The sequence below is a fragment of the Patella vulgata genome, chromosome 1, assembly GCF_932274485.2.
Source record: "Patella vulgata chromosome 1, xgPatVulg1.2, whole genome shotgun sequence".
Lineage (NCBI taxonomy): Eukaryota > Metazoa > Mollusca > Gastropoda > Patellidae > Patella > Patella vulgata.
In genome coordinates this window covers 62,156,193-62,168,979 of record NC_065879.2, presented here as the reverse complement: position 1 = coordinate 62,168,979, position 12,787 = coordinate 62,156,193, and the positions used below count along the sequence as shown (strand labels likewise).

The 12,787-nt window shown below is 36.5% G+C and overlaps 1 long non-coding RNA gene across 1 annotated transcript; it reads left to right on the top strand.

The window, feature by feature from the left end:
- The first annotated feature begins 3,134 nt into the window (after positions 1 to 3,134).
- Positions 3,135 to 12,561, top strand: LOC126831750 (uncharacterized). Its single transcript, XR_007684293.2, has 5 exons — positions 3,135 to 3,242; positions 5,868 to 5,937; positions 7,468 to 7,650; positions 8,705 to 8,896; positions 9,689 to 12,561. It is a non-coding gene; the product is annotated as an uncharacterized LOC126831750 (long non-coding RNA).
- The last annotated feature ends 226 nt before the right edge of the window (positions 12,562 to 12,787 follow it).

The following is a 12,787-nucleotide window of genomic DNA, read 5'->3' as shown; positions in this document are numbered from 1 at the left end:
ACTGTTCGAAATCGCTTGCAGGCTGCTGGTCTTCGAGCTCGGAGGCCCTATAATAGGCCAATATTGACACCTCTTCATCGCCGTAACCGACTTGTGTGGGCCACAAGACACAAAGATTTACTCAAAAACAGTGAAATTCGGTTGTCTTTAGTGACGAATCTCGATTCACTTTGAGATTTGCCGATGGCAGGGCCCGAGTGTACCGCAGACGAGGTGAACGTTACGCTCAAGTATGCGTCAGAGAAGTTATGGTTTGGGGTTCTTTTTGTGCACATGGACGTTCTCCTCTTGTTGTCCAAGGGAACTTAAATGCTGTCCAGTACAGGGATCAGAATTTGCAACCCGTTCTTCTTCCGTTTATGCTCGACCCCATACAGCAATTGCTACCCAAGTCCTGGATTGGCCGTCGCTTAATTAGCCCCAACCTTAATCCTATTGAACACATCTGGGGTCGATGTGTTCGTCAGCAAGTGAATCCACCACTGACGTTGCAGGACCTTCAACATGCTCTTGCTGAGCAGTGGCGACGTCTTCCTCGGGTAGTGTTAACTAATGTTCTGAGATCCATGAGAAGACATTGTGTGGCAGTACGAGACGCTAGAGGAGGCCACAACCGTTACTAAACACTTTATTCCGATTGTTCTCCAAGTCTGTGAATTTCATTTTGGGGGGTACTGTGACATCACGAACGTTATCAATGTCAAGGACTTTCGGCGAGACGTATGCTTGCTTTCTGTTGATGTCAAGGTCGTCTGTGCACAACATAACACTAAAATAGTTGCCTTAAACCAAATATTAAAAATCTAGAGTCCCAAAAATCACGAGTGTCAAGTTTTTAATTTGGCCGAGTATATTATACATACAAAACCACCTATATACATGTAGTAATAAAATATACTATTCAAAAAAAGTAGGGATATTTGATTTTGGGGGCATAATACTAAAATATGCAAATGACTACGAAAAAAGTCACTATAGAACCTAACAGAAGAAACATTTCCAGTTACATGTGACGCCCAAACGCACCAATAGCTACCGCATGGAATGCAGGTGATGCTTGAGATCATCATGGGGGTCCAACCCAAGATTTGCACGACTCTGACTTTGAATGTTACAGTCATTGTGGCATTGAATTCCAGGGTGGAAACATCAGTTTAATTGTTTTAGTGACCAGAAAACAAATTTTGATATGCGTCGGCTTACCCAAAATGAAAGGTTACGTGCCCTTGGCATGCTACAGATCGGCACAACACAGGCGGTTGTGGCGCGGACGATGAATGTTTCTCAGTCTGTCATAAGCAGGCTATGGTCCAGATACCCTGATACACAATCTGTACAGGACAGACCACGCTCAGGTCGACCAAGGGCGACATCTCAAGCCCAGGATCGATTTATCCGTACCTTGGCCTTGAGAAATCGTGTCATCACAGCAAATCAGATCAGCGCTCGTCTTCAAACAGACACTGGTGTGAGAGTGAGTGGCCAGACGATTCGGAATCGACTGCATAGGAGTCACCTTCGCGCCCGACGTCCTCGCGTGATCCCTTGTTTGAGAGATCATCACATTCAGGCAAGACGTCGTTGGTGTAGGGATCGTCAACACTGGGATAATCGACGCTGGAGCAATGTGATGTTTTCAGATGAGTCAAGGTTCACTGTTGATTTTTTTGGACAGACGTAGGAGGGTGTGGCGTCGTCGAAACGAGCGCTTCCAAGACGTTAACGTCATCAGACATGATCGATTTGGGGGTGGTTCTGTTATGGTGTGGGGAGGCATCACTGTTGCTGGAAGAACGGCTTTACATGTTGTTGCAGGGCGTGTTACAGGCCAGTACTACCGGGACAACATCTTGGCAGTCCATGTTGTGCCGTTCGCACGACGTCATGGCCGCCGTTTCATCTTCCAGGATGACAACGCAAGATGTCACAGGGCCAGGATCGTTACAGGTTACCTCCAACAACAGAACATCACCACATTACCTTGGCCAGCACTGAGTCCCGACCTCTCCCCCATCGAGCATGTCTGGGACATGCTTGGACAGAGGTTACGTCAACGTCAACAACGTCCTGCCAATGTCCAAGAACTTGCTGCTGCGTTGCAACAGGAATGGGACAATCTGGACCAAAATGACCTTAGACGTCTCATTAGGAGTATGCCACGTCGGATCAATGCTAGCTTGTTTGGCAAACAGAGGAGGATTTACCCGTTACTGACTTGGTTGTGATGCTGTGGTAACTTTGCTGTTTGACCCCGGGTATCATTTTACCCTTATAATGGTCAGTCTGTGCCTTACTTAGTCTAACGATCATTTGGAATAAATCGATGAATGTGAACTTCATTTCATTTTGTCATTTGTTTCTTCGTCAGTTTCATTAGGTGACTTTAATAACACTTAAAAATCAAATATCCCCTACTTTTTTTTGAATAGTATATTTGGAAAAAAAAGAGATACGTTTTCCATGCCATGCCGCTCAGTATATCTCGAAGATTGTGGCATAACATCCAAGAGGATAGTATGAAGAACCTAGAAAGGCCTTCGAAACAAGGTGGAAATTGCACGTATACCGATACCAGTATTAATAGCGAAGGTGTGAAAGTAAAGTGAGAGCTGAAGGGTTGCTTTTCGGAAGTAGGATACATAAGAATTAATAACTACTCAATTATTGTCGGTGTTTTGTTATTTGATTTTCTTTGACGCGCGTCATGTTTGAGATAATACACGGGTAAGAAAATAACGCTTAAGAAAACAAATGTATAAAACAAGACAGAATTATCAATATTAAAACACAGTATTTCAAAGACATCGGTCCGGGTGCGGTAGCACTATTTACCAAAATTCACAAATATTTCAACTCGCATAATAATCATTTATATCGATATTTGATTGCGCATTTAACTATCAACTTGCCTTGAAATCGCATATAAATTATTGTTTTAAAGTTGAAATAATGGTGGATTTGGGTAGATTAGGGTGATTTGGGTAAATTAGTCTTGGGATAAATCGGGGTTTAAGGGGTAAATTCCAATGAATGTAAGTGAATTTCGATGAATTTCGGCTTGGGGCCCAAAAACAGCTCCAATTCTAAATTTCACGTCTTGATAATCGAGTGTATATTTTACCTGTCGCCGATGACCTTGACACTTTTAGTAACAGGTAGTGAAGAAAGTGAAGTCTGGGGTAGATGCATTATATTAACGCGTCAGTTGACGTTATTAATCATTACTTACACCGAATTTGAAGGTCAGTATCATTTGTAAACTAGACATTTATTTTGATACCGCACCAAGAAAATATTCTTAGAATCATAATGAAATGAAATGATCGGCCAAATGAAGGAAGGTTAATATTAATAAGGACTATTAAAATCGACTATCGACAATTCCATCAGAACACTATAAAAAAAAAAAAAAACAACAACATAAAATCAACAGCTAGACCAAGCTCACATCTCATATTATGTGAAATAACAACTGCGGATAATCAACCCCCTTATATAGATCAACAGCACGTGCACTCCAAGAATATACGTGAGTTTTAGGCGACTCATAAATTATGTAGTTGAGTTTAGGCAACCTCTCAATACGGTTGAGTTTGGGAGAGCAAAACCAACATTGAAAGTTAGAAACTTGTCAAAGATATCTTGGATTTGTCAACTTCTGGAAAGTGTGTCCCCTAAATTTGACAAAAAGTGCTCTCAAGGGGGGTGGGGGGCATGTAAAGCAAATTCCCACCAAAAGGGCCCACAAATGGTGTATCACTCAGAAAAGTTTTTGATATCAACCCTGTCGATCCACCCTTTCAGGATTTGATATCAGAAAATATTTTGAACAATGCCCCCTGGCCTACATAGTGCAAAATATTTAATATTGGTTGGCATTTTAAACCAAAATGGGGCAAATTTTGAATATTTTAGGCACATTTATCAGGCACTATACGCTCTTAGAGAAGTGTGCAACTTTACCCTTTGTACATCCCTTTGGCAATGGGCTTGTTCATCATAGATAAGGAGTTGGCACAACATGCCCTGCTATATAAATAAACATATCCCGTCAACTGGGCAAGTTGTGCCATATGGATATCCCAGTTTGTTCACATTGTCCACTCTATGTTATTATAGATAGTGTAATACGATATTGCTATGTGGGTGACAGGGATGTGATACTTTGTGATAATCATTAAAGTAAAAAGTTGTGTATTAGAATGGACGAGCTAGCTAGGCGCTGAAAGCCACAATATGGCAGAACATACACCCTCCCCTACTGAAATGAAATGAGATGGGGTTTAATGTCCTACTGTTAGAAAATGTGCTATGTTATTGTAAATAAGTTATGATAGAAAAGCAATAAAAATATTTAGCTTACCTTGTTCAGAATATAAACATAAAATATATTTATGGGGTTTCCCGATTTATGGACCCAATACTAACACAAACAGCATCGTGGAAAATGTACTATACTGTCATGAAAATAAATAATCTGTAGAAAACCTATCAAAATATTAGGCTTATCTTGTTCAGAAAATAAATTTGACCAAATATGAAAATTACTCCGATCTAACTTGTAATTTGTCTTATTGGATAGATATAGAGGATATTTGTCGTTTTAGAGTGAATAACATATTTTATTTCATCGAGAAGCAAGAAAACTTATATTTTCACGAATGCGTAGCATGAGTGAAAATATAAACGTTTTCTTGCTTAGAGATGAAATAAAATGTGTTATTCACGACAAAACGACAAATGTTCTATTTATTTTAGGTAAAAACAATATGGACTACTTTAGCCAGTGGAATAACACTTTTATTTCACTGATAAAACGCGGTATTCCACTACTGATCATAAAATAAATCTGATTATTTATTGGATGTATTAGAGTCATCAATTAACAATTTTAAAGGTGTGATTCAAGTTTAGTGGTCCTTATGAAAGTCTTGTGTGAGGAACCGTGTCGAACACCTTATTGTGAAGTCTAGGGTTGCCAAGATATTTGTACTACACAAGTGATTTTTCCAAAATCCCCGTGTATATGACAGTGGCTACAGTTTTTAATACACTTTTTAAAGCTTGTGAACATGATAGAAATCAGATTTCTTGAAGGCATAGATCCTTATCAGATTTGGTCAACATACATGTTTGCTTTTGGGTAAGCTGTTGTCGAGACATAGCTGCTGTATGGGCATTTCCACACTTTGCTTGACTATTGTTTAGATCAGTGGTTCTCAATCTTTCTTTGCCAACGGCACACCTTGGAACACATTAAAAAATAGCGGCACACCTGACTAAATATATATGAAAAATATTTAAAATTTTGCAAAATAATCCATGTTAAGGCATACAACCGTAGACAGAGACTAGTCATAGACACATAGAATGACTCGAACTAAATAAAGAAAACACAGCTATGATCTTACCAGTAGACACCAGTGAATACTCATTTGGGATCGCTGGTTTTTCAAATTTTCTTAGTGTGCCGTTCAAAATTTCGCGGCACACTTAGGTAGATCTCGAGGCACACAGGTGTGCCGCGGCACACTGGTTGAGAATCACTGCCATTCACTGGTTTAGATTTATAGAGAATTTTTAAAATCAATGTAATTTCCAAATCTGTTCATTTATTTCTGAATGTTAGTTGATTGTATGGACTTATACAATTTTTCCTATACATGTAGCAGACAAAAAAAATGGTCAAATTCCATGACTTATATTTGACTTTGAACAGCGAATTCCAAAAAATCAGTTCGCATGGCCTCAATGAACTATTTGAATTCAAATATTTGAATATTTCTGTGAATATTACATGTTATTGGATAAGGATATCAAAGATAGATAAATATACATAAACATTGAAACAAATTTATATTTTCCAGAAAATTGTTATAATGATGTTACCAGTTGTAATACCAGTTTTGATTAGCTGTTTTGTCTCAGTTTATTCAGGTGAGTATAAATATTTTATTACTTGTGAAGGTTAACTATTTACATGTTTCAATACAACCTCATATGTTCACTCACTCAATTAACAAGAATAATTATAGGGTTGTCCGTTTGCTTATCAAGTAAAAATGAAATGAAATGGAGTTTAACGTCCTACTGTTGTGCTCCAAACTGGGCTAATGAAAACGGGCGTACGCCATACAGTGTGCTCTGAGGGAAATTTTGCCGGAAGTATTATGCGGTCACGTCCGTCTTTCCGTCGGCAATTTGTTTGTGGACACTCTAGAGGTCACAGTTTTTATCCTTCTTTGACAAAACTTGAAATATAGGTCTATCTCCCACAGATCTCGGTTCCTTTCGATATTGGCATGTATCGAGAGGTCACAATTTTCATCTGATTTTGATAATTTCGAGAAAATTGGACCAAAACTGCTAAACAAAATGCCCACCCCTCGTACGCAAATTACTGTAAAAAAATGGTACAACAATGTTGTGGACCATCTAGAGGTCACAATTTTGATCCGATTTTGATGAAACTTGAAATTCATGTTTATAACCCAAAGATCTTGGTTCCTTTCGATATTCGCACATAACGAATCATAACTTCCTGAATTTTGGCCCCTGATTGTATGAAAAATCCCGTCTTTAGCTTGTGGTTTACCTTTGATATTCGCACATATCGGATCGTAACTTCCCGAATTATGGCCACTGATTGTATAGTTTTAGCTTGTGGTATCACGACGGTCACAATTTTTATCCGATTTAAAAATGTTTGAATATATCGACGTTACACCATAATATCAGTTGAGATCGAATTTCCCGAAAATCGAAACAAAACTGACTGACAAAATGGCCGCTCTTTGTACCCAAATGGTCTAAAAGTATGTAATACGAAGGTTGTGGACCCTCTAGAGGTCACAATTTTATCTGATTTTGATGAAACTGACAATATATCTTTATATCCCAAAGGTCTCAGTCCCTTTAGATATTTGCGCATTTCAGACCATAACTTTCTGGATTATGGCCCCTGATTGTGTGAAAAATCACTTTTGTTTTTAGCTTGTTCTCTATCCATATCTTCCAAAATGTGGGCGTATCTTGCCTGGCAACTGCTGGTTTTAAATGGCACTACAAAAAACAAAGTGCTGTGTACACATTAGCATACACATAAAAGATCCCTTGACAATTGGAATTTGAAATAAGAGTAGGCCGTAGTGCTGCTGTCTGGGCAAAATATCCCACATAGCACACTATATGTCGTATGCCCGTCTTTCTTAGGCCATTATATTTTTTTATATTTTTTTGCCACAATGCTATGAAATACAATTACTGCTCATAATTTAGGGATGTTTCAACTATAGGCTTTTCTAGTCATTATCAAGCAATGTTCAATTACTAAATGCCAGTGAAACAATTCATTAGCCCAGTGGGTGCAGAACAGTAGGACTTTAAACCCCATTTCATTTTTGTCACTCAAGGATTACATAATTTCCTCGTGATACTCTCCCCTTAAACACTTATTGTATTTTACAGAAACTACTGTTGAAGTACCACGCTGGAAGAAAATATTGGGTAAATATATGAAATGGGAAGGCCGATATAATTACCAGTCAGAGATACATCATTGTAGAATGATTGTTCATTCTATACAGTTAACACAAACTGGTGGTATGGTGGCTACATTTAAAGATGAGTCCACAAATATGGATATAGAAGGTAATGCTTATGAACATAAATTTAAAACCTTGACTTGTCAGACTGGTAACAATTTTTAAAATATGTCCGCTAGTTATCTTGATATACTCACAGTGTAATGTGGTTGGTGGAACAATAACATTGTTGAATGAATGACAATTTTGGAGTTTACCAATGTGATAGAACATATTTCAAATACCCAGTATAATTTTAACAGAGCTCTTTGCTATGCTTGATCCGTAACAAAAGTTGGAAGTATCCAGAAGTGACACAAATAAAGGAAAGCAATTATTGTTGCTAATTTAAGTAGAGAGTGGTAACAGCTACCCAGACAATTTTCAGCTAACTATTAATAACTGTTATATGAGACTGTGAGGGGATATTGATTTGAAAGAAACTATTCATAAAAAGAAACTTGCTGTTGTGTTCAACATTTGACAGCGTAAGCCATAAACTAAAATTAGTAAATAGAGTTATCCCCCATTGCCGAAAGAATTGGGGATGCTCGATTGTCAGCCCGGAACGTCCCGAATTGACAGAATTCAATTCTGTCACAGTTCTGTCAGTCACAACTATGGAGGTGGTGTGAGTAGAATTGTGGCATAATTAAACACAACGATTATGTTTCAGCTGTCATGGTTGGTTGAGATATTTTCTTATGCAGTCGGCGCATGCGTTCTAGCTCCAAATTCCCATCTTCACTCGATTGTCATTATTTTTGGGGTTGATAGAATTAGATTCTGGAATGTTCAATTGAGCATCCCCCTTCTGAACACAAAAGAGACTACAGGTTTTTGAAGGGTTTATTTCAAATTAGGTGGGGAGCATTGGGGTCATGAGAGGACTGACCCTATCAATATTTAGCATTCCATGACCTTCTGATTCAGAAATTGAATTCCATTTGTTTCCTTAAAACTCCATTTTTAATGTGGACCCTTTAGAGGTTACAATTTTTATTTGATTTTAAAAACAGACAGAACGTTCTTGCGAAAATCTTTAATTATAAAAAAAACTAAGCTGGTGAACTAATGAATTTCGAAAAAAAAAGTCAGATTTGTGTCTATTTGTATTTTAGGGTATTCTACACTTACAGAAGAAGATGTTATAGAGATACGTAAAGTTACGGCCTATAATTCAAGTGACATATTTCCGCCAACGAAAGGTTTCCGAGCTTACTTAAAACTGAGATTGGATCGAGATCGTTGGATTTTATCAGGAAATGTAACAGAACCAAAAGGTTTTAGTGTCCTATATCTTGATGCTATCAGTAAGTTTTTAGCCTACATACATGTACTGATCAGGATAATTGTTGGAGATCTGAAGCACTAGGGAATAGGGAGAAGGTGGTCACAAGAAATGTTATTAATAGAATTTTCACTTTTGATTGTACACCCAAAAAACAATGCTGTAACAGGCCATACCACCAATTCATTCTAAATCGTACTTCAAGTGTATTATCTGGTTAGAGTAGGTAGTTTAGTAGTTTTCTATCTTTTGTATAGTCGAAATGTGGATATGTCTTGAAAGGTATAAAATTCAAAACTGCTTGCTAGTAATCAACCTGGTTCCAGAATGTCATAATTCTACATAGAAACACATAATCTCACTTCCTATAATACTTTCATGTTTCATATGAAAGCTTATTGTTTCTGTTAAGATAATTATTGTTTTGTGTGTTTTACTCATAGATCTAACCATAGGATCTTTGACCTGTATGTAACAAGGAGTTGGGTTGCCTGCCTAACCTTGTAGGTTTTCTCCAGGTCTTCTAGTTTGTTCCCACTGCTAAAGACCCATACCCATATGCTCAAGTAAATTATTGAAATAAAAGTGTACCATATTTTAGTCCCAAAATGACCTAGTTTGTGTTCATTAGACCTTAAATCCTATTTCTCTTATTTTCATTTGGTTTATTCAGTTGGTCACTTCATCAACATCTAAAGCCTTTCATAAGATTTTGTAGAATTTTCTGTATCACAGGTTTGATTGGTAGATTTGTATTTTAGTCAAAAGATAAAATGGAGTAATAAAATAAAACTGAACAAATTTTATTTTTTAGGTTCACATAATACAGCTACAGTATTGAATGATGATCAGAGAGCATCAAGAATTGGATTATCTGTGGGTATACCGTTAGCTCTAGCTATTATATTATCAATAGTTGCTGTTAGTTTGATAGTCTGGGCTATTAAACGTGGATATTTACGACTTAGACCCAACAGTTATAAACATTTTAGAAACAACGATATGGTCACATTTAATGACTGTAATCAACGTCCCACCATGGAGAAGGACTCTGGTCAACAGATGACGGATAGTAACACAATAGATCTTGGAGAAACACCATCTTCTGTTCACATCTAAACATTCCATCCATATCTTTTCTTTTTTCGACTATTCATAGCTTTGAACATTGATGTTTTCCATAACTTTTTACCCCTAATCTCTCTGACCATTGCTGTAATTGGAGCCAAAACTTGGGTTTTTGAATGGGTGTGTCTATTTTTGTCATCCAATTAAATCTTTCATTGTTGAAAGATTTGGGGTCTTTGCTTAATCTTCGGACAGTTGATTAACTGTATTAAAATATGGTGAAAACATTGTCGGTCTGCTTCAAATATGACCATAGAAACCCATGCTATTTTGACAAGGTACTGCTTCACAGTTCAAGTTTTTCTCCAAATTTGATGTGAAGCAGTGGGACAATGAAAGGATGAGCCCTATTGTCCATCTCTTGCAAAATGTTGATGTATCTTGCAAAATTAAAGTATTCTGTTTTTATATGCCCACATTGAAATGTGGTCGTATATTGTCGTCGCCCCCGTCCGTCCAGCGTCCACAAGATCTAGAGGCTAAAGTTAATATCCGATTGACTTTAAATAAATTTATACGCCATGATTGAGGTCATGAGATGAAGAATCCAATTGATTTTCAACGATTTCCGATAATTACTGCTAAAGTAATGGCCCTTGATCACTTTGAAAAAGCTTGTGACGCTCTAGAAGCTAAAGTTATCATCCTATTTACTTCAGATTGATACACAGAGTTTAAGGTCTTGAGACGAACACGTATATTGATTTTCAATGAATTTTGATAACTTCCAACAGCTGAATCCATGGTATTAAATGTTTCGTATACTAAACTGTTAGCATGGGGCAGAACTTTCTAAAACCAAACAAATTCTAATGATTTTCTGATAATTACTTTATGAGTTGTTTCTCTTAATCAGATTTTAGTGTACATGTATTATAAATGTTTCATTACCAAAAAAAGTCAAAATATGCAACAGCTCTTGTTGACTTCCCGGACGATTGAGCTGCTGTGGGCGTATGTTTCGTTGCCTGGCAACCTATCTTTCATAATAATATGGTAGTATTGGGTAGTAATAATAGTATTGGGTAAATTGTTCTGCCAGATTTTTCATGTTAAATTACGGAAAATGTTCCTCATATAGGTACACATATTTGTACCTCTGGTATATAACTTGCATCTTAGATATTAAAATAAATGGCTTTTATTGCTCATATTTAATACAGATTTATATTGTTTTCAGCGAGTTCTTGAAACATCAATGCTAATTGTTTAATCAAATGTCTGACATCATAGGGTCAAAAGCCACTAATATGACCCCTGACATGACCTCCCATTACAACCGGTCAGATCTTCATGTAGTAGAGGCCATTGCAAGCATAAAAAAAATGAAACGAAATATAGATTTATATTTTTATCAGATTGAGGGACATCAGCCTCACTTTTGGTTTGTTTATATAGTATTTTATACCCAGCTTTATACTGTCATAGTATGTATATATACGTTTTATCTCAAGAGCTGAATTTTGAATTAAAATGGTTATAATTTGGTTCAATATTGTTGTTGATAAATGTCTTCAGCTGTTTTTAGGATTTTATATTTTAATGATACAATCTAGTATTTTACTCTTTACAATAACACTAACAGTATAATATGTTTTATTGTGCATAATATTTTAAATTTCTATCTACATTTACTTCTATCAAAATAAATTTATTGCACCCGTTTGTGCACTGATAATTTTTGGAACTAATCGCCATTAGTTTTAAAATATTCTTATCTATCTTATACTGGTCACAGATTGTAGTTGGGAGAAGTGAGTCACAGTGGCTAAATGAGTAAGACGTTTGTTCGCTAACCTGGTGATGTCGTGTTCAGTCCCTGCATTGGCCATGAAAGTTCAACGGATTTTCCCTCATGGTTCCCCCATGTCAGTGGTGCAGGACAGAGGGTCTGGCAAGGGACAACGTTTAGTTCGGATGTGACGAAAAACCAAGGTTCTGTGTACACATTGACTTGCATATAAAAGATCCCTTAGTTCCTCATAGTACACTGTATGGCATATGCCCGTCTGCAGTACAGTAGGACGTTAAACCCCATTTCATTTCATAGTAGCGAAATTTCTAGTAGTATAATAAGAATGGCAAACATTTTGGAAAAACCCATTTCACATTATTGAGCAGGTCTATTGACAACTAATGGCCTATTTATTCCACAGACCGAAAATTTCTCCTGCATATCACCTGAACTGACAGTTAATAATGAAACCAGTCCCAAGTAGTCTTGCATTTCTAGGTATAAATCTCTAATATGTTTTTATTTTATTTATTACAAGCTGATTGGTATTTTATTTTAGGGGTAGATGTCTATAATATTTGCTATTTATTATATTAATTAGAAGGTTAATAAAATAAATATTTTTTCCATTCATTAAAATTATATTTCATGTTTGAAATGTTTCTCCGAGTTCAATTCTTCATAAATGTAACAATGTTGTAAAATTTTTTCATTGTATTAAATATGCATTCAAGCTTTGTATATATACATGTTTACATTCCATCCAATTATATTATTCTATTATGTTTACCATTTTATAAGAAAATGAATAAAATACAAGTATTTTTTTAAAATCCTTTAACAGGCTTTTGACTTGTGGTTTTTTTTGTTCAATGTGAACATATGTTGTCACATACCATCTTTTAAATGTAAATAGTAAATATCCCTCTTATTTTTTTTTCTGGTGTGAATATTAGGTAACCTTAAACTGATTTCATAAGTTAGTAGAAGTATAACTGGGATGTGGAAATCACATGTCTGGGAACAGCAGAGTTAACCAATAAGGTGTGA